Raw genomic sequence first — 5,462 nt, 5'->3', positions numbered from 1 at the left:
ACTAACAAGGTTACGGACCAGATGCTGGAAGGTGGGACTAGATTGGGTGGCTAGTTTTATCAACCGGCGCAGACATGATGGGCTGAATGGCCTCCTTCTGTGCCATAACCTTTCTATGGTTGTATGGGAGGCAGATTTAGCCAGAACGACTATATATGTGGAAGATTGCACGTACACAATTGCTTTAAAGTCACAAGCGCTACTGTACATTTCTGGGTCCAAGATGGTCCCACAAGCCAACAATGTGTTGATTCGGCACTGAGAGCTGAGCTGGCTGTGACCAGGAGAAAATGGTCACTGGTGGAAGTGATTTGCTGGTGGAGGTGCTTTGCTCCTGCCAGGACAGAATGAAACCATCTCCCAGAGTTGTGCTCCCTACCTCTAGAGAAATGTATGGCATCCCATTTATATTATAGAGATGGTATTGCAATGTAAACGGCAAGGAAGATCTCCCTGCACACAACACAGACATTTTTTCCCCCAAAATATACTTTATTCATAAAATTTGTAAAAGTACATTACATAACAGTTCAAATTTGACATTACATAAAGTGCAATACAGATCAGTTTCTTTCAATACAGTACATGAGGTGTCTCAATACACATGCCATTTCAGGCTTATTTACAATGTACATTTACATTTTATGTCCAACCTTCCCTGGTGCGTACAGCCGAGGGGTTTTACATGGGTTCCAGCCCTTTGCTATACTATGTCAGAGGGCCTTTCCCCATTGAGACTTTGCGGTGGTTGTCCCAAGCTTTAATGCGTCCCTCAGCATGTAGTCTTGGACCTTGGAATATGCCAGTTTACAACACTCAGTTGTTGACAGCTCTTTCACTGGAAGACCAGCAAGTTTCAGGCAGACCAAAGTGCGTCTTTCACTGAGTTAATGGTTCTCCAGCTGCAGCTGATGTTTATCTCAGTGTGCCTCCCTCAGAACAGCCTGTAGAGCACTGAGTCCTGTGTTATGAAGCTGCTCGGATGACCTCAAAACACACAAGTATTTAGGTAAACCATATTGTTTTGCTTCAAGTGAAGGTGACTGACACAATTTTAATGAAATGTAATATTGAGCACACTCAAAGCATGGTGTGATTGAGTTTCAGTCTGATTTCACCGCGAAATGACCTGTGTCTTAATAAATAGTTTTTTGGTTTTTATGTAATTCTGTTCAGACCTCTAGGTCTGGTCAGGTATGTATGGCCCAGGTTGGGCTAAAGACTAAGAGGGTCCTGTTGTTCATGGGCTAGATCTTCCAAACCCCCCCCACCTGCAGTGAGGTACTTCACTGGCGTTTTGCCCATGATTTTCTGAAACATGCCGGCAATGGGTAAGAGCTCAGATAACCTGCTCGTTTAACTTTGCACATCTCCTGTGGTTTAATACCCTGTTCTTATCATGGAAGTGCATTGAATGAATACAATATTATAACCTTATGTCATAATAAGGGGGAAAATAGATAAGTACATGAGAGAGAAAGAAATAGAAGGATATGCTGGTGAGATGAGATGAAGTAGGGTGGGAGCAGGCTCCAAGTGGAGCATTAGCACCTGCACAGCGTAGTTGGGTGTAGTTGGATATTATTTCTGTGCTGTAATATCTATATAATTCTATGTAATAACCTAGTTCCTCACTTCTCTTTCTATAATGTAATATGGACTCGCCAACAATGGAATTTCAATGCCAAACCGCTTGCATGCACATTCTGGTACAAAATTACTAAACACTACATTGATGTCCTGGCTGGAACCTTCTTCAATGCCAGCAGAGAGCACACGCAGGTTGTGGTGAAAGTGCATTGCATACTTGTATTAGCCCACTTGTGGCCAGAAGCAATGTTGCAGATCCAGGGGAAATATCGGCAGTGAAGGGTTCAGTGCCTCAAGGGGCACTGGTGCTGCATTGCTCACTTTACAGGGTTGTCTCCAACAACATGTCTGGCATAAATGGGCAATCAGAAACCAGAATAAGAAGCAGGACCATGACAACGTAGAAGGTTATTTGCTCCAGTGTATCTGCCTCATTACTATTGATATTATTTACTTTATAGTTTATGGATTATTTTAAGGCTAAATGAAATACATCTAAAAAGATCTCATGCTAATTTATGGGTTCTGGCATCATGATGCAAGTTCCTCAGAGTTTTTGAATTCTGTCTGAACTGGTTTTGTCTTGTTACTTGGTAAGTAAATGGAACTTGGAACAGGAGTGGGTTTGGCGGGGGTTGGAGGGGGGGGAGTGTGGGGAGGGGTGTGGTAAGACTTGCAGGATATTATTAAATAAAACAAGAGCCTATGAGTACCACTGGGAAACAGCCTATAAGGAAGGTGTTCACTTTGCCACAGATGGAAACTTGCACTCTCCCTCAGCTGGCCTGTTAGTAATGAACACAGAATCTGTGTAGATTAATGTATCGTCGTTCATGCAGTAGTTCTGTGACGTAGGCTAGAATTTTACATTGGGTGGGAGGTCCTGCCCACCAGACCAAAAGTCGGGGGCCAGCCCACCTCTGCTGGGTCTGGGGAGCCATGCCAGGATTTTACACTGCCCAGGCCCTTAATTGGACTTGGGCGACATTTCCACCTCCTTGAAGCAGACGTCCCGCCTCCAAGAACTGCCTGCCAATCAGTGAGCCGGCAGCTCTCAGTCCCAGCAGCGCCACTGGGAATGGTGGCCACTGCTGGGACTGCATCCAGCCAACAACAGGATCATGGACGTCGGCCCCGGAAGAGAGGTAAGTTTTGGGGCCTCACTGGGGGCAATCGGCCGGGCCCCAGCAATGCAAAGGTGGAGGGGGGGGGGTTGGTTTGGAGGGGAGGGGAGGGGAGGGAACTTTATTTCAGTGGGGGTGGTTAGATCTTCGGGGGGGGGCCTCTGTGGCGTACAGGGTGCACCCCCCCCCCCCCAATCCCCACAACCCCAGCCTGTAAGGTTTTACCTGGTGGCTTTCTGTGGTGCCTAAGGTGCCCGCCTGCAGCTGGTAAAATACCAGTGGCAGCTGGAGAGGTCTTTAAGTGACAATTAATTGACCACTTAAGGGCCTTGATTGGCCTGGAGTGGGCAGGCCGCTTCTTGTCACTGCCGCCTCTGGTAAAATTGTAGTGGGGCCGGGAAGGTGTCAGGAACGGCCCCCCGTCTCACACTTAATTTTATGTCCCCCCCCACCATTAGCCCACTCCTGTAGGTGGGGGAGAGAGGTGGGTGTGGGGGGGGGGTCTGAAAAATTCTAGCCGTAGTGATTCAAAATGCGTCTGTTCACTTAGCACCCCATTATATTCTATCCTGTTGTTTGCGGTATTTCTGCTCATTTTATTTCAATTGTCAAGGGCGTTGATAGGGTGAATCAGAGGATTACTTGCTCTGCTTGGGGAATCATCGATTGAGTGAGCAGAGCTAGGAAAGATTTCTTTTTACAGAAGAGTTCTTTGCCTCCGGGAGTGGAGAGCATTTGATCTTTTATGGGAAGATAAACTTTCCAAGAGGAAGATAGAGTGCTCTGGAGAGGGAACAGGTCAGTGGGATCAGTATTGAATTGCTTGAACAAAGAGCTTGCACAGCATGAAGGCCTCCTTCTGTGCCGTAAACTTCCATGGTTATAACTGCTAATTCATAATCCATGGAACATTCCAACCCTTCAGTTCTAGGGTGGATCAATCTCAGGGAATAGCGATGTTCTTCATACCTGCTTGGTTTAAGATGTTGTCAGTGTGGTAGCGGAAAGATCAAACTGACATGGGATTTGATTAACACAAAAGCAATGTAGCTTAATGGGGCTATTGGGAGTGAGAAGATTATTGGGGGTGAAGGGGTTATTGGGAGGGAGGGGGTTATCGGGGGTGAGGGGGTTATTTGGGGTGAGGGGGTTATTAGGTGCGAGAGGGTTATCGGGCATGAGGAGGTTATCGGGAGTGAGGGGGTTACTGGGGGTGAGGGGGTGATTGGGGCTGAGGGGCTTATTGGGCTTGCGGTGCTTATCTGGGGTGAGGGGGTTATTAGGTGTGAGGGGGCTATTGGGGGTGAGGGGGTTACTCGAGTGTGAGGGGGTTATTGGGCATGAGGAGGTTATGGGGTGAGGGGGTTACTAGGGGTGAGGGAGCTACTGGGGGTGAGGGGGTTATTGGGCTGAAGGGGTTATTGAGGTGATGGGGTTATCGGGATGAGGGAGTTATTGGGAGTGAGGGGGTTATCAGATGTGAAGGAGTTATCAGGTGAGGGTTGTATTGGGGTTGAGGGGTTATCGGAGTGAGGGAGTTATCGGGGTGATGGGGGTTATTGGTGTGAGGGGGTTATTGTGGGTGAGGGTTTTTAGGGGTTTATTAGGGGACGATGGGGGTATTGGAGGTTATTGTGAGTTGGGGGTTAATGGCGTGATGGGGTATTGGGGTATTGGATGATGGCATATCAAATGTTCCATTTTACATCGCATCTGATTTTGCACAATGGACTCGAATTGCGGGCATAGTGTAAGACAGGCTGACATTTTTCTCTAACCCGTTTTACACTCCTGTCCATGAGCAATTGCACCTACTTTGAGTTTTCAGTTTAAAGCAGCCTGGTGGTATGTTGCAGACAGTGACAGCCTTTGGCACTCTGTCCTGTTATATTGAGTGAAAATTTCCCTGGGACCAGCAAGACAATGGTCGGGCTCTGTTGAACACTCATCAGGACTTTCATATGGTAACCCCTGGCTTTCCTGAGCACTTGGGCATCTGCTGCTCCATGACAGTATCATCAGAAAAAAACCTCCCTCGACCCCTCCACTGTTTCTGATTTGTCATGTTGCTTGTGTGACATCCAGCCCTGGATGAGCAGAAATTTCCTCCAACTAAATATTGTGAAGATTCAGGTCATTGTGAAGGGCCTTGGGATATTTTACTACGTTAAGGGCACGACATAAATGCAAGTTGGTGTTGTCGCCTGGAATTGGCCCCATAGCAATGATCAACTGATCTCTAGGAGGGGTCTGGCTCAGGAATGTTTCCCAAAAGCTTGAGGCAACTACTGTACCAGCCCCACACAGAGATAATTATACGGTTCTAATGAATGTACCTTTGTTCTTTAAGCAGGAAAAAAGTGAATAATAATTTGCAACCAAAAAGAAAATGCAGAAATGTTCTTTGTCTATCATTAAAAGCTAAGCTGCGTCATAGCTTTTGTTTCAGAATAATTATCATTGTCTAAATAGTAAATGCACACTCTCATCAACTAAATTCCATTAAATCTTTATCTAGCACCCCTGCAGGAAATGCAAGAGCACAGATTTCAGGCAGTGTCAGATTTGGTCTCAGCTGTGATGTGTGACAATAGTCACTTGACTGAAGGGCACCCAGTCTTATTGAAGTACAAAAATCATGCTCTTCAGAAGAGGGGAGAAAATGTGAGAGCTAATGGTACTTAATGAGTTCGAGTTAGTTGGTTTATGCGAGACTTATAGACAGAAGTACCGAAATAACACAAACTC

The 5,462-nt window shown here is 46.4% G+C and overlaps 1 protein-coding gene across 5 annotated transcripts in view; it reads left to right on the top strand.

The window, feature by feature from the left end:
* The first annotated feature begins 845 nt into the window (after positions 1-845).
* The window catches only part of LOC137373029 (leucine-rich repeat-containing protein 52-like), a 167,046-nt gene continuing 162,429 nt past the window's right edge, over positions 846-5,462 (top strand). For 4 of the 5 annotated variants that reach the window (XR_010975559.1, XR_010975560.1, XR_010975558.1 and 1 more), the window contains exon 1: positions 846-1,009. The gene's annotated coding sequence lies outside the window, so the exon portion shown is untranslated. The remainder of the gene's footprint in view (positions 1,010-5,462) is intronic. The other variant, XR_010975556.1, reaches the window with a different exon arrangement.

Source organism: Heterodontus francisci, chromosome 8 (assembly GCF_036365525.1).
Source record: "Heterodontus francisci isolate sHetFra1 chromosome 8, sHetFra1.hap1, whole genome shotgun sequence".
NCBI lineage: Eukaryota > Metazoa > Chordata > Chondrichthyes > Heterodontiformes > Heterodontidae > Heterodontus > Heterodontus francisci.
Note: the sequence above shows the minus strand (reverse complement) of the source record. Positions and strands in the feature narration are given on the sequence as shown.